The 20,242-nt window shown below is 39.9% G+C and overlaps 1 protein-coding gene across 3 annotated transcripts in view; it reads left to right on the top strand.

The window, feature by feature from the left end:
* Nucleotides 1–1,185: 1,185 nt before the first annotated feature.
* The window catches only part of ZFX (zinc finger protein X-linked), a 55,266-nt gene continuing 36,209 nt past the window's right edge, over nucleotides 1,186–20,242 (top strand). Inside the window, exons 1-2 of one of the 3 annotated variants that reach the window (XM_057718121.1) lie at nucleotides 1,264–1,282; nucleotides 1,755–1,834. The gene's annotated coding sequence lies outside the window, so the exon portion shown is untranslated. Of the gene's footprint in view, nucleotides 1,283–1,754; nucleotides 1,835–20,242 lie in introns of those variants that run through there. The other 2 variants (XM_057718122.1, XM_057718123.1) reach the window with 2 other exon arrangements.

Raw genomic sequence — 20,242 nt, 5'->3', positions numbered from 1 at the left:
TAGTTACATGGTTGATGAGACCCCCATTCTTGACATGCCATAGCATTAAAAGGAGCCTCTTGGAAAGTACTTAAATGCTGGTTATCAGTATTTTGAAATCATATTAGTGTGGGTATACAAGCTATTTCTCACCTTTTTATTTGAAAAAAAATGTTAGTTTTATTTACCTTTCTGTGAATACAGTCTATGGAATTTTCTATAAATGATGAAGACATATTTATCATTTAATTGCTTGAAAAAAATAAAGGTTAAAGCCTTGAGAGGAAATTTACCATAAAGTACATTCTCAGAGATTACTTCCTACTGTACCCTCGCTTTTCCTTTTTGAAAGCAATTTTATAATTGTAAGAGGTCTGAGGGAAAGGACAAATTGCATTCTGGGAGTTTTGAAAAGTTATGACAGGAAACTAAAATACGAGGCTTCTGCATTTGAAGAGATTTCACACCAATATGCTATTTGTTTTATAACTTTTGTGTTCTTTACTATTTAGAAGTATCTTTAACATTTAGTGAATTGAAGAAAGAAATAAAGCATATTGGATTCGGATTAATGTAAAGGCTACATTATTTGGCCTTTAACTAGTAAGTTTTAAACATAGTTTGGGTTCCAAGTTCAGTATGGAAAGAGCATAAAATTTTCAGTAACAAAAATGCAAAATACACATTTTTGGAGTTGATAAATGTTTTATTTTCTCAAATATATGTCTTTCCCTCCTAAGTTTTTTAAACTTTGAAAGCCTTAAGTAGCTTGTAAAGAACACCCATATCCCAATTCTGCTCCTTCTATATTTATTAAAGAATGTGAAAAATTCATTATTTATAAAACAATCACACGATATGTCATAGACTCCCCAACTTTGAAACACAGATATAGAGAAAATATATATTAAAAATTCCTGTTCATTGCAATGTGCGAAACCAGTTTCAAAATGTAACCCTTTTTCTTATTTTTTCCGCCGTAAACTAATAAAATCAGTTAGGTTCTCTGAATGCGTATTAAAAAAAAAATTAAACGGTTTGGTAGGTGCTCTAGGATAACCCTTCTCTCCCCCCCGCCCCTTTTGCCCACACACCCATTTTGACTGGCAAGACTATTTTCATTTTGTTTCAAAGTTATTTTTTGTTTTTTTTTTTTTTTTAAAGCGAAGGCAGGGGACGGCGTGGGTTGCTAAATTTAACTTCTGCAGCCACGGGGAAGAAAACACATTTACTGCGGGCGGGGGTCTGAAGGCCTGCAAACAACTCGAGCAGGCGCCTCGGCCAGGACCAGCGCGGAGAGGCGGTAGGTCTCCGGGGAGGGCCCGGGGGGCGGCCGCGGCCCACGGGAGATGGTGAGGGGCGGTCGGGCCGGGTGCGGGCCGCCTGCCTCTCCGCGGGGTCGGCGGACCACGGCCCCGCGCGGGCTTTACGGCCGAGGCGGCGGCAGCGGCGCGTGTGTAGCGGCGGCGGCGGCGGGCGGGAGCGCGGAGGAGGTGGAAAGAAGGGGGGCGCTGTCACGGAGACTCCGGCCGCCGGAGACCCCGCCGCAGCGAGGCCACTGGGCTCCCCGGTCGCGGGGCTTGAGCGCGCCGACCGGGGCGTCAGGGGGACACACCGGGCGAAGGAGGGGGCCTGTCTACCCTTCCGCATTTTCCTGGGTCTCTCTCCCGGGCGGTGACGTGACGTGCTGACGGCGGGCCCGTGCCGGGGAGCTGGGCCGCTTTTTGTCAGCTCCGAGCTCGGCCCCTCCTCCCTCCCTCCGCCCGCCCCACCAGCCGGAGCCCGGCCCAGTGCTCCAGAGAAAGGCCGGCCTGCAGCACCAGCCACCGTCGCCGACCGCCCGCACGCCCGTCCGGTGAGTTCCGGGCGCCGCCGCGGCCGCGGGGCCTAGCGCGCGCGCAGGGGCCTGGTCCCGGCCTGGTCGGCGGCCCGTGTGGCGCCCTTCCGCGCTAGGCCGGGCGGTGTGGCGCGCGGCGCCGAGCAGGCCCCAAGGAGGCCGCAGTTAGGCCCGGGGAGGAGCCCGGCTGCCCCGAGCGGCGGCGGAGGCGCGCTCCGCAAACGGGCGGGGATTGGGGGAGGGTCGCCCGGTGGCCCGGGAGGCGGCTGAGGGACCCCGGGCCGGCGTCGCGGCCGGCCTGGGGCACCGCGCGGGGGCGAGGCCTGGCAAGGAGGCGAAGGCTGCAGGCGTGAGGTGAAGGCCGCAGGCCGGCCGGGCCGATTTTCGCTATGTAAATATCGGCGCGGGCGGGGGGAGGGACGGGGGACAAGATGGCGGCGGCTCGGCGCCTGCTGCAGGGGACGATTGAGGGGGTTGCCGGGAGGAGGAGCCGCCATCTTGAAGGCGGTGTCTGAAGAGAAAATTCCGCTACAGCCCGTGAGGGGGGGTCGGAGAGCGGGCGGCGGCGGCGGCGGCGGCTCCGGTGACGGGTCCCGGAGGCCCGGCACGGCAGCGTGTGCGCGCGGAGGGGGCGTGCTCGCTCCCCAGAGCGGCCATTGCCCTCGCCGCCATGATGGGCGCTCCGGCTCCAGGCGCTCGGCGGCAGCGCCACCTTCCTGCCCTGCCTGCCGCAGCCCCGTGACTGGCTGCTGCTTCCGCTGCATTTTATCCGAGCTGCCGCAGGCGGCTGTCGTCGGCGCGCCGGGACCATCTCGTCCCTCAGCGCCGCGGCCCCGCGCCTTTCCCCCGCGCTTGTGCAAGTCATTTGAGGGTCGTCCGGGCGGATGGCCGCCCAGGCATGTGGACTCACCACGGCAAGTGGGACCCCAAGGCATTTTATTTTTACCTCAGCGAGGTCACACGTGACTATTAAGGGTGCCCTAGATGCGGTTGTTTTCCAACAATCACTGCCTTCTCGAGTAAATAAATAAAGGAATAAGAAAGAAACAAAAACCGATAGGAAAGAAGTTCTCACCACTCTTACTACTAAGAGAAAAAGTGCAAATTGCACAGCACGGAAACGGAGAAATAAAAATTTTACGGAGTCGTTTGAATTTCATTAATTTGGAAACAGCTTTCTACAAAAGGTGCACTTAAGCTCTTAGCGATCTGTTGGTAGTGTTTACTTTTTTTCAGGAGTAAGAAAAGGGCGGAAAGTTTTATTTTCTTACTGAAGGACAACATAATGTGATGCAGTACTTATTGTTCCTGTACCTGTTATGGTATTTAGTTTCTCTATTTGATTTGAAAAATTCTAAGGTGGAATTCCACCCCTTAAAGTAGTTTTGATTGCATAGTACACTACTTTCCTGTGAACTCGGAGCCCGGTGCTAGGAAAGGTTCAAAAGGCTCTTGTAATGCAGACGGTGGCTCCAAGAAGTTCGTTGTTCACAGGCGGATGAGCTGAGGTGAAAAGCACTGAAGTGCTGAGGGGAAGGTAGAGCCAAGTATTGGGGTTTCAGAGGAAACCAAGGTTAGGTGACATTTTGAGAAGGTTACTGAAGGATGGGTAGGACTTTGTTAGACTGAGATGGGGGTTGGAGAAAGGGCATTTCAAGGGTGAAGCTTCTTCAGAAAACAGCACGCATGTATAATTTGACTAGAGTAGATGGTGTAGATAGAGGAGTGGTGGCTAAATAAGGTAGATGGAGGTTGCTTTCCAGGTGGAGGGGCTTATACTTTATGGGGGAGGCCAGGGAGCCCTCAAGTAGCAGAGTGGTAACGCACCTGAGCCCGGCTTTATAATCAGTTAGCTCTTCCATTGGCCTAGGAAGAGTTTCAAAGTTGAGAAATAATGAGAGTAGCAAGTTAACCAGTGTTTCACTACAGGAATGATTATCAAGAATGTTAAGAAATTCAGCCAGTTTTGCTGCTTTTTGAATAATCCGTCTCTAGTAGACAACTGCTTTTTTCTGTCCTAGCTTCTCACTCCAAGTAATCCTTTGCTCAAGAGTTATTATAATTTCTGTAGTAAACGAATGGGGAGGGGTTTCTAGCTTTTCATTTACCCTGGTTGAAAATTAGAGGACCAGTGCTGTGGGTTACTTTACTAAAATGAGGAATGAACCTGTAAGTATCCCCATGGTAATTTTTAAAGAAGTAAGTTTTGAAAAGTAAAAGAGCAATGATTAAAAAGGCAGCAACCTTCAGATGGCCTTTTTGGAATTCCTGTTCTTCCACCTGGTAAGAGGAACCTTTTGATTAAGAGGGTAACTAAGGCTGTTTGCTAAGCTAAGCCTTCTCATGTTTTGGTTAATATTTGAACTACTCTAGATGCATATTTTGGGAATGTGTTTCCTAGAATTTTATCATACGTAAATTTATAGGTAGCGTAAGTATTCGCTAGAAAGTTGTTTCAGTTTTTCCTTTTTTCCTAGACTGCAAAAAGTCAAAGCAGTGACTGCTCCATGAGAGGAAGGGAAGGAACTGAAGACTCTCACGTTTATCGTAAAGGGCCATGGTTTAGAAAAGTTTGAGACACAGTGCATTGTAGGAGGCTGACTAGAAGCAAGGTGCTAAGGCGGGCTGTGGTTGTTGAGATGGTAAAGGTAAACGTAAACTTGAAAGAACTAATTGCTTTATATCTTGACAGCTGGGAAAGACATAGAACTCTAAAAGACAGAATTATATTGATGCACACACAGTGCAATAGCAGTAGATATTCCAGTACAGCCAGAGTGGATGATTAAGATTAAAAGTTGGACTCCAGTTGTGTAGTTAAAAAGACAGAAGTGTATGGTTTAGAAGGATTTCTATTGGAAACAGTTAAAGTGCTTTTTGCCTGAAAGGGTAGACCTTGATGGTGTGGAAAACTAATGGAACACTAAGCATCTTGGATAAACGAGGTGTTGATTTTTAATTTGTGTTCTTTCAGATAGATGCAAGTTTCCTTTTTTTTTTTTTTTTTTAAAGCATGCTCACAATGCATTGAAGAAAAACTTTTTTCCATGTTGTTTTTTGTAAATGCTTCCTCCCTAAACCCATCTGGACCTGTATTGCCACTGATGACCTTGTTTGTATTATTTGTGTTCCTGCACACTGGCATTTCCAGACTTTCTTTTTTATTCTTAAACTCCTCAGGCTGTCCTTGAAACCCTTCAGCCTCAGCAGAGATTACCTAATCTTTTACTTAAGCCAGAAAGATGACCATCTGATGTAAGGAATTGAATTTCCTTCCTTACCCTTCATGTTCTTCCTTTGTCTCTCCCGAGGCTGTCCTCCTGTTCTTCGCTTGTGTGAAGAATTGGCTTCCTTCAGGCCCAGATGCTCTGCCTGTGGGATCCACAGGTCCCAAAGGATGGATCTGTCAGTGTGATTCTGCTGCTTGCATCATTGCCCTCTAACTCTGCTGGTGCCTTTCCCTCTCCTTATAAACATTCCTAGGTTTGCTCATCTTAAAAAAACCTCAGCTGTCTTATCTTTTGTTTCACCAGTACTTTCATTTCTTTAAATCCCACTATTTCCGAAATTGGGAAACTTCCACAGCATGTCAGCAGGTGTGTTAATATAAAAGCATTCTTCGTTTCACAAACTCTGTACCTTCTCTACCTTCTGTTATGGGATTTTGCTCAAGGTCAGTTGTCTATCCTGTTTTCTTGAATCTTCTCGTGTGGTTTTGGTGCCCTTTACCATGGCCACTCTCTCTTTTAATTTCTCATCTAGCATTTCCAATTGCCTACCGACCACCTCCAATCAGGTGTCTTACTGTCTCAACACGGCTGAAACCAAATTTATCTGGAACATAGTAGATGTCCAGTACAACTTATTGGGAAAAAAATTTTTTTAAACCCAGAGCCCCTAAAACAGCTCCTGCTTCTAGCTTGCTTTCTGCTTATGGTACCATCATTTTTCCAGGCTCATTCTTTTGTCTCATGTAGCAGTGTAGATACTTTTTAAAAAAAAATATTTCTGTATTTATTTGATAGTTGCTGCAGGTGGGCTCCTTGGTTGCAGCATGTGGGCACCTTAGTTGCAGTCTGCAAACTCTTAGTTACAGCATGCATGTGGGATCCAGTTTCCTGACCAGGTATCTTGAACCGTGGTGCCTCGCCTGCCTGCATTGGGAGCATGGAGTCTTATCTGCCATGCCACCAGGGAAGTCCCTGTAGATACGGTTTTGTTTTTGTTTTTTTAAGTCTACAAAGTACCGTTACTTTTTTAAAAATTAATTTTATTTATTTATTTATTTATTGGCTGTATTGGGTCTTTGTTGCTGCAGGCGGGCATTTTTCTGGTTACGATGAGCGTGGGGCCTGTCATTGTGGTGGCCTTTCTTGTGGAGCACGGACTCTAGGCATGTGGGCTTCAGTAGTTGTGGCACATCGGCTTAGTAGTTGTGCACAGGCTTAGTTGTGGTGCACAGGCTTGGTTACTCCAAGGCATGTGGGATCTTCCTGGACCAGGGCTCGATCCTGTGTTCTCTGCGTTGGCAGGCGGATTCTTAACCACTGCACCACCAGGGAAGTCCGGCCAGTCTGTTCTTACTCCTGTCAAATTATTTTTCCAAAGAACTTTTTATAAAATCCAGGAATCTTAGAACTATATTTTACTCAAAGGGAGGTACATTTTAAGGAAGGTACATGGCCTTGAAGAATACAGCCATTAGGATTGAAAAAGATATTTAAATTTTTTAAATTATGAAATATTTCAGAATTCCTGAAAATCAAATATAACCCAGATTTAACAGATCTTAATATTTTATTACATATTTGTTTCATAACTTTTTCGTGTGTTTAAAGAAAGTCTCAACAGATTAAAGAGTGCCTCCCTATCCCATTCTTGTCTTTTCTTTGCCAGAAATAACCACTGTCCTAATACATGTGTACCAAAAACAATATCAAGTACTGCTTTATGTTTTAACTTTACATAAATGGTATCATACTGTGTTTATCATTTTATATATAATTTTTTTCACTTAGCAATGTGTTTTTGAGGTTTATTCATGTTGTATGTGGATCTAGTTTAGCAGTTCTCAGAGTGTGCTCTAGGAATTCCCAGGGATCCCTGAGATTCTTCCAGCCTCATTCTTTTGTACACTGCACAAGTACTGTATGGAGGCTCCGCAAAACATGATGTCATGATAGATTGAACACAGACGCAGTTATGGGAATCCAGCTGTCCTCTATTAAGCCTGTCTTTGAAGAGATTTGCAGAAATGTAAAACAATGCTACTCTTTTCACAATTTTTTTTGTTTTGTAAAATAGTTATTTAAAAATAAATGTTCATGTTTACATACAGTGGGTTTATTTTTTATGAATTAAATATTTTAAGATGTCTCATTTAATTTTCTAATATAAACATCTCTAGATAGAACCCACATAATCAAAACCTCTTTGAGGTCCTCAATTTTTAAATTGAGTGTAAAGAGGTCCTGAGTCCAAGAAGTTTGAAAACTACTGATCTAATTCATTCATTTTGCTTGCATTTTAGTAGTATAAATATGTGCTTTCTTTATCTGTTCTTAGGGACGGGCCATTAGGTTGTTAGCAGTTTTCTGCAATTTCAAACAATGTTGCTGTGAGCATTCTTATAGGGGGTCAGGATTATAGAAGTAGAGTTCATGACATTAAGAGTCTGTGCATTTGTCAGCTTTACTGGGAATTGCCAAATGTCAAATTGTGTTCCATTTCGGAACCCCACCAGCTGTGTATGAGCCTCTATTTCTCCAGACCACAGCCAAAAGATAAGACTTTGCAGTTTTTCCCAATCTTTTGGGTATAAATGGTATCTCCTTGCTGTTTTCATTTTGCATTTCTTAGATTACTCATGATGTTGAGCTTTTTTTCTCACGTATTGTTAGCCATTTGAGGTTTTTTATGATTTTCTTGTGCCTATCCTTGGTACATTTTTTATTGGATTGTTGCCTTTTTCTCATTGGTTTATGGTTATTCTTTTTATATTCTGAATACTAATGGTTTGTAGTTTTATACACTGAAAATACCATTTCCTAGTCTATGGCTTATCTTTTAGCTTTGTTTATGGGGTATTTTTTTGTGTAGAACTTAATGTGAAAGTAGTCAGTGTTCTATTTTTTTTTTCATTTATGGCGTATGTTTTCTTGTATCTGCGAGAAAGTCTTCCCTTGTACCAAGGTCATAGTGATACTGTGCTTTTCCATGTTTAGGTCATTAATTCATCTGGAATTTTTTTCTCAATTGTGCGATGTAGGGATCTAATTTTATCTTTTTAATATGAATTTGCTGAGTAGTTCAGCCTTTCTCACTAGTTTGGTTTTTTAAATTAATTAATGTATTTATTGGCTACATTGGGTCTTTGTTGCCGCACCGGCTTTCTCTAGTTGCGCTTATTGGGGGCTACTCTTTATTGTGGTGTGCGGGCTTCTCAGCAAGGTGGCTTCTCTTGTTGTGGAGCACAGGCTCTAGGCACGTGGGCTTCAGTAGTTGTGGCACATGGACTCAGTAGCTGTGGCTCATGGGCTCTAGAGCACAGGCCCAGTAGTTGTGGCACACTGGCTTAGTTGCTCTGTGGCATGTGGGATCTTCCCAGCCCAGGAGTCGAACCCGTGTCCCCTGCATTGGCAGGCGGATTCTTAACCACTGTGCCTCAGGGACGTCCCATATTTCTTTCTTTTTGAAACAAGTTGTATTTAATAGAGATGATCTGTTTCTGGAAAGTTAGACAGAATTCATCTGTGAGACTGTCTTTGCCTGGTGTCCTTTTTGTGTGTGTGTGTGTGAGTTGTGTTTTGATTAATAGAAATAGTTTCTTTCATGGTGATATGTCTTTTTGTTGTTATTTATACAAAGCGAACAATATTCTAGAAAAATATAAAATTTCAAATATATTGGTATAAAATACAAACTTCTCTAATGACTTTAAAATGTCTAATTTCATTAATTTTTTTTTCTGATGAGTACTGCTAATAACTTGCCTATATTAAGGCTTTTCAAATAGGTCTTTTTATTGACTCTTTCTGTTTCTGCACATATGGTTAATATTTTTTTCTTTCTATTTTATTTGCATTTATTCTGACATTTAAAAACTTAAGTTGGAAGTTTAACTCATCAGTTTTTAATCTTTACTCTTATATGCCTTTTAAACTATAAAATTTCCTCTGAACTATAACTGGATACTGTGAATTTAATGTGAATTGATTTTTTATTATTTAGTTATAAATATATTGTGATTTCTATAATTTTCCTTTTGCTCATTGAATTATTGAGACTTCAAATTTATGGGAATTTTTTTGGGGGGATGTTATCTCTGACTTTTATTTCTAATTTTATTACATTATAGTTGGGGAACATTGATTAATGCACAAAAATAAATTGTATTTCTCTGTACTAACAGCAAACAATTTGAAAATCAAAGCTAAAAGCCAGTACAGTTGATTGATTGATTGTTTCATATTTTTGTTTTAAAAGCCAGTAGTACAATTTATGGTAAGATTGGAGAACATCCAATACATTGAAAGAAACCCAACAAAGCTTACTAAGACTTTTAGTAAAAGCATTACTGAGAGAAATGAAAGAACTATTAAATGGGGAGAGATACGATATTCATGGATCATAAGTGTCAATGTTATAAACATGTCAGTTTTGATATATAGAAACTCAATGAAGTCCCAATCAAAACCCCAACAAGCTTTTTTTTTTTCATTTATTGGCTGCGTTGGGTCTTCGTTGCTGTGGGTGGGCTTTCTCTAGTTGTGGTGAGCGGGGGCTACTCTTCATCGTGGTGTGCGGGCTCCTCAGTGCAGTGGCTTCTCTTGTTGTGGAGCACGGGTTCTAGGCACACGGGCTTCAGTAGTTGTGGCACATGGCCTCAATAGTTGTGGCTCGTGGGCTCTAGAGCGCAGGCTCAGTAGTTGCGGTGCACGGGCTTAGTTGCTCCATGGCGTGTTGGATCTTCCCGGACCAGGGCTCGAACCCGTGTCCCCTGCATTGGCAGGCGGATTCTTAACCACTGTGCCGCCAGGGAAGCCCCCAACAAGCTTTTATTTTATTTATTTATTTATTTATTTTTTATTATTTTATTTTATTTTTTTGGGGGTACACCAGGTTCAATCAACTGTTTTTATACACATATCCCCATATTCCCTCCCTTCCTTGACGCCCCCCCCCCCCCGATTCCCCCCCACCCTCCCTGCCCCAGTCCTCTAAGGCATCTTCCATCCTCGAGTTGGACTCCCTTTGTTATACAACAACTTCCCACTGACTATTTTACAGTTGGTAGTATATATATGTCTGTGCTACTCTCTCGCTTCTTCTCAGTTTCCCCTTCACCCCCCGCCCCCTCCCATACCTCGAGTTCTCCAGTCCATTCTCTGTATCTGCTTCCCTGTTCTTGTCACTGAGTTCATCAGTACCATTTTTAGATTCCGTATATGTGAGTTAGCATACAATATTTGTCTTTCTCTTTCTGACTTACTTCACTCTGTATGACAGATTGTAGTTCTATCCACCTCGTTACATATAGCTCCATCTCATCCCTTTTTATAGCTGAGTAATATTCCATTGTATATATATGCCACATCTTCTGTATCCATTCATTTGTTGATGGGCATTTCGGTTGCTTCCATGTCCTGGCTATTGTAAAGAGTGCTGCAATAAACATTATGGTACAAGTTTCTTTTGGGATTATGGTTTTCTCTGGGTATATGCCCAGGAGTGGGATGACTGGATCATATGGTAGTTCTATTTGTAGTTTTTTAAGGAACCTCCAAATTGTTTTCCATAGTGGCTGTACCAACTTACAGTCCCACCAACAGTGCAGGAGAGTTCCCTTTTCTCCACACCCTCTCCAACATTTGTGGTTTCCAGACTTTGTGATGATGGCCATTCTGATCGGTGTGAGGTGATACCTCATTGTGGCTTTGACTTGCATTTCTCTGATGATTAGTGATGTTGAGCATCTTTTCAAGAAAAAAAGGGAGAAGATGCAAATCAACAGAATTAGAAATGAAAAAGGAGAAGTCACAACGGACACCTCAGAAATACAAAACATCATGAGAGACTACTACAAGCAACTCTATGCCAATCAATTGGATAACCTGGAAGAAATGGATACATTCTTAGAAAAATACAATCTTCCAAGACTGAACCAGGAAGAAATAGAAACCATGAACAGAGCAATCACAAGTACAGAAATTGAGGCAGTGATTAAAAATCTCCCAACACACAAAAGCCCAGGACCAGATGGATTCACAGGCGAATTCTATCAAACATTTCGAGAAGAGTTAACACCTATCCTTCTCAAACTCTTCCAAAATATTGCAGAAGGCGGAGCACTCCCAAACTCATTCTATGAGGCTACCATCACCCTGATACCAAAACCAGGCAAAGATGTCACAAAAAAAGAAAACTACAGACCAATATCACTGATGAATATAGATGCAAAAATCCTCAACAAAATACTAGCTAACAGACTGCAACAGCACATTAAAAAAATCATACACCACGATCAAGTGGGGTTTATCCCTGGGATGCAAGGATTCTTCAATATACGCAAATCAATCAACGTGATACATCATATCAACAAATTGAAGGATAAAAACCATATGATCATTTCAATAGATGCAGAAAAAGCTTTTGACAAAGTTCAACATCCATTTATGATAAAAGCTCTCCAGAAAATGGGCATAGAAGGAAATTACCTCAACATCATAAAAGCCATATATGACAAACCAAAAGCCAACATTGTTCTGAATGGAGAAAAACTGGAAGAATTCCCTCTAAGAACAGGAACAAGACAAGGGTGTCCACTCTCACCACTGTTATTCAACATAGTTTTGGAAGTGTTAGCCACAGCAATCAGAGAAGAAAAAGAAATTAAAGGAATCCAAATTGGAAAAGAAGAAGTAAAATTATCACTCTTTGCAGATGACATGATACTATATATAGAAAACCCTAAAGACTCTACCAGAAAACTGCTAGCACTCATTGATGAGTTTAGTAAAGTAGCAGGATACAAAATTAATGCACAGAAATCTCTTGCATTCCTATACACTAACAACGGAAGAGCAGAAAGAGAAATTAAGGAAACTCTCCCATTCACCATTGCAACCAAAAGAATAAAATACCTAGGAATAAACCTGCCTAAGGAGGCAAAAGATCTGTATGCAGAAAACTTTAAGACATTGATGAAAGAAATCAAAGATGACATAAACAGATGGAGGGACATACCATGTTCCTGGATTGGAAGAATCAACATCGTGAAAATGACTGTACTACCCAAAGCAATTTACAGATTTAATGCAATCCTGATCAGATTACCAATGGCATTTTTCACAGAACTAGAGCAAGAAATCTTACGATTTGTATGGAAATGCAAAAGACCCCGAATAGCCAAAGCAATCTTGAGAAGGAAAAATGGAGTTGGTGGAATTAGGCTTCCTGACTTCAAACTATACTACAAGGCCATAGTGATCAAGACAGTATGGTACTGGCACAAAAATAGAAAGGAAGATCAATGGAACAGAATAGAGAACTCAGAAGTAAGCCCAAACACATATGGGCACCTTATCTTTGACAAAGGAGGCACGAGTATACAATGGAAAAAAGACAGCCTCTTCAATAAGTGGTGCTGGGAAAATTGGACAGCAACATGTAAAAGAATGAAATTAGAACACTTCCTAACACCATACACAAAAATAAACTCCAAATGGATTAAAGACCTACATGTAAGGCCAGACACTATAAAACTCCTAGAGGAATACATAGGCAGAACACTCTTTGACATACATCAAAGCAACATCCTTTTTGACCCACCTCCTAGAATCATGGAAATAAAATCAAGAATAAACAAATGGGACCTCATGAAACTTAAAAGCTTTTGCACAGCGACAGAAACCATAAACAAGACTAAAAGGCAACCCTCAGAATGGGAAAAAATAATTGCCTATGAAACAACGGACAAAGGATTAACCTCCAAAATATACAAGCAGCTCATGCAGCTTCATACCAAAAAAGCAAATAACCCAATCCACAAATGGGCAGAAGACCTAAATAGACATTTCTCCAAAGAAGACATACAGATGGCCAACAAACACATGAAAAGATGCCCAACAAGCTTTTAAAAAAAAATTTTATAGACCAGTTCTCAGATTTATATGGAAATGCAGAGGGCCTGGAATAGCAAAGGCAGTCTTGGAAAAAAAATAAAAAGTTGGAAAACTTACACTGCCATATGTCAAAGCTTATTATAAAGTTATAGTGATTAAAATAGTGGGTACAAGGCCAGATTGATCAACAGAACAGAATAGAGTCCAAAAGTAGACCTACATATATAAAGTCAGTTGATTTACAACAAAAGTGTGTTGGGACTTTTATTGAATGTAGAGGTTAATTAAGAGAGAATTAATACTACTGATTCAGTATATTCAAGAGCAAGATTGATTTCTCTATATATTTGTATTTTAAAAAATCCCACTTGGAGTTTCAATTTTTTTTAAAAGTTTATTTATTTATTGGCTGCTTTGGGTCTTTGTTGCTGCACACGGGCTTTCTCTAGTTGTGGAGAGTGGGGGCTACTCTTCGTTGCAGTGCGCAGGCCTCTCATTGAGGTGGCCTCTCTCATTGTGGAGCATGAGCTCTAGGCGCTCGGGCTTCAGTGGTTGTGGCACACAGGCTCAGTAGTTGTGGCCCACGGGCTCAGTTGCTCCACAGCACGTGGGATCTTCCTGGACCAGGGCTCAAACCCATGTCCCTTGCGTTGACAGGCAGATTCTTAACCACTGCGCCACCAGGGAAGTCCTGAGTTTCAATTATTCTTATCAATGATATTTTACATTTTTAAATGTTGCATAAGAAAGCTTCTGTCTCTAGGGAAAAAAAAAAGCTTTTTCCTTCAAGTATATGAATTTTGTGGGAAGTTGTATAGCAAAGGGAGTTCAACTCGAGGATGGAAGATGCCTTAGAGGACTGGGACGGGGAGGGTGGGGGGGACTCGAGGGAGGGTGGGGGGGGAGTCAAGGGAGGGAGGGAATACGGGGATATGTGTATAAAAACAGATGATTGAACTTGGTGTACCCCCCCAAAAATAATAAATAAATAAAATTTAAAAAAAAAGTATATGAATTTTGTACCAGCAGACTTTATGAATTCATTCTGATATTAAGATTTTAGTTGATTCTCTTGAATTTCTTAGCTGTCATATATAAATAAATATAATTTCTTTCAAATAATAATAATCTCTTGCATTTCATTATCTTATCTAATTGCATTGGCTGTCAGTTCCTATACAAAGTTAAAAAATTAATTTATTGGCTGCATTGGGTCTTCGTCGTGGTGCACGGGCTTCTCATTGCAGTCGCATCTCTTGTTGTGGAGCACGGGCTCTAGGCGTGTGGGCTTCAGTAGTTGTGGCTCGTGGGCTCTAGAGCACAGGCTCAGTAGTTGTGGTGCAAGGGCTTAGTTGTTCTGAGGCATGTTGGATCTTCCCGGACCAGGGATCAAACCCGTGTCCCCTGCATTGGCAGGCGGATTCTCAGCCATTGCACCACCGGGGAAGTCCCTCCTATGCAATCTTAAATAATAAGTGTTAGTGGGCATCCTTGTCTTAAATTTGACGTTGGAAGAAATACTTTTTAGTGTTTCACCTTGGTTTTAATACGTCTTTTTGTTGTAAAGTGATACTCATGTCATTCTCCTATCTAAAAATACATGTTGTTACATGAATTAGTTTAAGATTCGCATGTACTAATGTATTTTTTAAAACAGCTTTATTGAGAGAAAGCTGTTAAAAAATTCACCCTTCAAAAGTGTACAATTCAGTGTGTTTTTTTTTTTTTGTAGCTTCAAAGTTGTGCTAACATCACTAGTAATTTTAGAACATTTTTATCACCTCAGAAAGAAACCCTGTACCCAATTAGCAATCACCTCCCACACCCTGCCCCTGACAGTCTACTTTCTATCGATTTGCCTATTTTTCACATTTCATGTTAATGGAATCCTGTAATATGTGGTTTTTTGCATCTGGCTTCTTAGCATAAGGTTTTCAAGGGTCATCCATGTGATAGTATGTACAAGTATGTCATTCTTATTTATTGTATTTTTTTAACTGTTAAGAAAATGTCTTTCTATTCCAGTTTGACTAAAGTAAGAAAATAGATGTTGAATATCAAGTTCTTAGCATCTATTGAGAACATCAGGATTTTCCTTTTTTGACCTGTTAATTTGGGGCATTATTTGATTCCATCCTTGAATTCTAGAATAACCATACTTTGTCAAGGTGTGTCTCTGTGTGTGTACGTGTGTATATATGTATATATATTTTACATGATGAATCATATTTGCAAAAACTTGACTTGGGATTCATAATTAAACCACATTTGTAGTTTGGTTACGTTATTTTTGTTAGGTTTTTAAAAAAAATGGTAAATTAATTTTGTAAAAAGAATTGAGAAGGCTTTCTGTGTGCTCTGACATAGTTCAGCTAGCTTTGGGAAAAGCCTAGAGCTTTTTGAAAGGGTAACAGACATCTTCCCCCCGCACCCTCCCCCCCCACCAAATTTCACGGTGATTGGGTTTTCTATCTCTTATTGAGTTAATGCATGTAAATTAACATTTCTCTTCAGTGTGCTAGCTTAGAATTATATTTTCTTACAAGTTTTTTACTTTTTTTGTATCCATGTGTTTTTTTAATTTCAAATTATGTATGTTTGTGACCCCCTCCATTTCCTCCTCTTTTTTTTAAATTTATTTTTTATTGAAGTATAGTTGGACTATAATGTGTTAATTACTGCTATACAGAAAAGTGACTCAGTTATACATATAGATACATTCTTTTTCATATTCTTTTCCATTATGGTTTACCATAGGATGCTGAATATAGTTCTCTGTGCTATACAGTTGGACCTTGTTGTTTATCCATTCTGTATATATCAGCTTGCATCTGCTAATCCCAAACTCCTACCCCTACCCTCTCCCACCCACCTCCCCCTTGGCAACCACCAGTCTATTCTCTACATCCCTGATTTTATTTGTTTCATAGGTAAGTTCATTTGTGTCATATTTTAGGTTCCACCTATAAGTGATATCATATGGCATTTGTCTTTCCCTTTCTGACTTACTTCACTTAGGATGATAATCTCTAGTTGCATGGAATGCATTCTTTGTGGGGTTTTTTTTGCTTTTTTGTTTTTTTGTTTAAGCTCTTTATTGGAATATAATGGCTTTACACTGTTTTGCCCTCCTCTCTTTTAGATTATTTAGTAGTAGTTTACTATCTCCCCAAATCCCTGAAAAAAGCCAGGTATGGATTTTGGGTGGGGGTGCGGTATAAATTAGCTGATTCCCTAGTTTTGCTCCAGAGAATGATCAAGAAATTAATACTGTTGATACTCTACCTGGAGCTGATATCCAGTGGAGCATGCTCATTGTTGGTCATGTAAGAAATAGGTGGGGAGGGGAGGGAGGATTAGATGAAGGTAGTCAAAAGGTACAAACTTCCAGTTATAAGATAAATAAATACTAGGGCTGTAATGTACAGTATGATAAGAGTAATTAATTCTGCTGTATGTTATATATGAAAGTTGTTAACAGAGTAAATCTTAGGAGTTCTCATCACAAGGGAGAAAAATTTTTTTTTCTGTTTCTTTAATGTATTATCTATATGAGACAATGGATATTCACTAAACCTATTGTAATCATTTCATAATGTGTGTAAGTCAGATCATTATGTTGTACACCTTAAACTTATACAATGTGGAATGTCAATTATATCTCATTAAAACTGGGAAAAAAAGATGAGCAAACAGAGAGAAAAAGAGAAGCAGGTTTGCAGATGTATTGCAAACTAGCCCCTTCATTGTCCACTCTGTTGTTGTTCTTTTTTTTTTATGATTAAAGGATTTATTAAGTTATAGGTACAGAGCATACTGCTAATTGTATTAGCAGAGGATCAATGTAAAAACACTCCATAATTTTGCAAATGTCAATTTAAAAATTTTGTTACAGTTGTTGAAAGGCCTGATATTATATTCTTGCCAGTATTTAGGATGTACAGAGAACATTGTTGTCAGCACTGAGTTTTTACAGAACCTAACAGACTGAAAGTGATGTATTTAGGAAAAGCAGTAATAGGAAGCATGTGTTCATGTAGGTGAGGAAAAGAGTAGGGTAGTTAAGTTACTCTGTTGGTGAACTAGCAAAACAGTAATTTTAAGAAGTTTCAGAGTTTAAAAAGATTTATAATATTTTAAAAACTGTAAAGCTGCAGTACATGGTTTTTACAACTAGTTATTAGAAAACTAAGGAAAGCTGTTATTAGCTTGAATAAAGTAATATGAAAGTGAGATTGCTTTAGTTTGGGGAAAAAACCCCCAAATTCCAATGTATTATCAGAAAGATTTTCTAATGCAAGGATACATGTTGCTCATTAAGAAGGAGTTCGATAAGAAAAGCACTTACTTTTTTTTCAGGATCTTAGTTCCCTGACCAGGGATGGAACCTGTGCCCCCTGCAGTGGAAGCACAGATTCTTAACCACTGGACCGCCAGGGAAGTCCCTTGAAAAGCACTTAACTGAATTAACAACTGTGGGAATGACCAGGTCAGAGATGAAGTAAATGCCTGATTTTGGGAAAGATGGCAGGTACAAGAAAAAGGAAAAGGGTAAAAAAAGTTTCTGATAATACCAACAATTCTTAATCATGTACTGCATTTGACAGAAATTAACCTTAAAATTTTCCCCTTACGGTTTTATTTAGTTTATTCCATGTACTATGTAGCCTAAATTAATCTCCATATTATGTCAAAACAGTCTTCATCCTTTGATTACATCAGGTGTTTCACACACTCCAGTATACCTGTACCTAAAGGTAGTTATTAGAGGAAACCATGTGAATAGGATTTCTGTTGAGTCTCAGCAAAAGCTGATAAACTAAGCTATTTTTTTTTTAAACTTCAAAATCGAAAACAGTGATCCAAAGAGATGAGTTGTTACACATTATGGTATATAGTAGAATTTTATGTAATGAACATGGATAAATTATTGAGTATATTATATAGCAATATTTCATGAAGGAGGCTGTACTACTTTATGTGACAAAAACTAGTTAGAAAGTGTATGCACTTCCTAACATCAGCTACAGTCTTAAAGGCATTTAAAAAGTAGAGTGCTTAGTGTTTGTAGCGCATCAGTGCAATTAAGTCCACAGGGTGTTTTGGCAACTCTTTTAAATTTTTTCTTTATTTTTTATTTTTAAAGCACTTTATTGAGGTATGGTTGACATATAAAAGCTTTACATGTTTAATGTATACATTTGATGAGTTTGGGGATAAGTATACACCTGTGAAACCATCACCACCAGCAAGGCCATAAACATTCCTTACCTCACAAAGTTTCCTCCCACCCTGTCATCGTCGTCGTCTTCCTTCTCTTCCCCACCTTCTCCTTCACTGTAAGAACACTTAACATAAGATCTACCCTTTTAGCAAATTTTAAGTGTACAGTACAGTATTGTTAACCATAGATACTATGCCATATAGAGGATCTTCAGGACTTCATATCCTTTGGCCATTATCTCTCCATCATCTCCTCCTTTTTAACCCCTGAGAGCCACCATTCTTCTCTGATTCTCTGAGTTTGACTTTTAGAGTCTACATATAAGTTAGATCATGCAGAATGGTTTTTTTTTTTTTTCCTATATCTGGCTAATTTCACTTAGCATAATGTCCTCTTCTATCCATGTTGTCACAAACGATGGGATTTTAAGGCTGAATAATATCCCACTGTATATATATATCACATTTTCTTCAATTCATCTGTCAGTGGACATTTAGGTATTTTGGCAACACAATCTGAACATGAATAGGGGCTTTGGAAAAATAAGACTTTAAGAAGGCTTGTCATTTTAGGTCCATATTTTTTTTTTCCTATTTAAAAACTCTTCTTAAATTTTTTTAAAAATTATAGTTAATTTGCAATATTGTATTGGTTTTAGGACCATATTTTAATAGATTTTGGAAGTTTGAATTCTTAGACTTTAAACAAACAAAACCTTGAAATTACTGATTTGCTCAAATGGCTTTATGGAAAAAACTAATCTGTAACAAAAACTTGGCATTGAATTTTTGAGCACAGTGTACAGAAGTTCCAAGTAGGACAAGGCAAGAAAGGAGGGGACTCTGGCATTTACAGCAGGAAGTATTTTCTCTTCCTCTTCTTGACACAGAGGGTGGGCAAGGTTGTTTGAAAATGAAATATTCTATTAGGGAGTGGAATTGGAATTAAAGCTATTTGTTTAATATTATTAATTATATATATATCTTTCCTTATTTTTTGAATGTTTGATCTGTCATGTGTTGATAAGAGTTGTAACTTTTCACTATTATTGATTTTTTTCAATTTCCGCCTCATAGTTTTTTTGCTTTTACATGTTTCCATGCTGTTTTATTTGACACACACAAATTCATAATGACTTCAAATTCAAGATAGACTAGAGAACACACACACTTATTTTTACTTCCTTTTGAAATCACATTGAGGAAGAAGTATAAAAATTCAGAGGAAAAAGAAAACCTGAGAAGTATGCCACTTGTAGACCAGAGTATTATAAATTTCTGGTTGAATAAAGCAGTTGGGCATCAATTAATGGCAAAGTCCTAGAGAGCTTAGTGAACCTGTGGCGCTATTCAGAAAGTTGGAAGGACCATCCCAAAGTTGTCATTCTGTGTTATCCCCAGTGTCAAAAGAGGGGACATCCTAGGAGAAAGAGCAAGCCATGGGCACAGCCAGATAATTAAAGTTGTGGAAAGCCAGGCCATTTATTTATCAGTATAGTGTCTCTAGTGGTTTTCCTCCTGAGCTAATGCCAGAAATTCGGCTCTCTGAATTGCAAATCCATCCACAGGAAATTCCAAAGTGTGTACTGTGGGGAGAAAGTTAAGGGCAGTGCTTTAGGTAGCTTGTATAGCTATCCTAAGAGATATTGGACCTCCAGTACCTGCAAGATGGGATACTCATCCACCATAAAGGAAAGCCTGGCTAGTTACATGATTCCTTTCTCTCCCTTAGCCTCATTCTAGACAGGACTCCTTTGGTCCGAACTTAGGTTCATTGCTAGGCAGACAGGGATTCTCACTTGGTCTGAGGAAATAAAGCCCAGCTATCAGAATGTAATTCTAGTCTAGACTCTCATCTACGAATGTGAATGGACAACCTGTAAGAACCATGCTTTTGAGGAAAACCATCAGTCTGAAAGAGAGGCACCAAATTCAACCAACTGAATAATGAAACAGCAGAGGAGACAGTTTAATATAAGGTACAGAGTAAACTTTAAATTCTCAGAGATATTTGAGAAGATATAGTATCCACTGAAAAAAGAAAAGATTCCTGTGAAAAAGAAACTAAGTTTATTTTGGA

This window comes from Hippopotamus amphibius, chromosome X, assembly GCF_030028045.1.
Source record: "Hippopotamus amphibius kiboko isolate mHipAmp2 chromosome X, mHipAmp2.hap2, whole genome shotgun sequence".
In the NCBI taxonomy this organism is placed as follows: domain Eukaryota; kingdom Metazoa; phylum Chordata; class Mammalia; order Artiodactyla; family Hippopotamidae; genus Hippopotamus; species Hippopotamus amphibius.
This window is presented reverse-complemented; position numbering and strand designations above follow the sequence as displayed.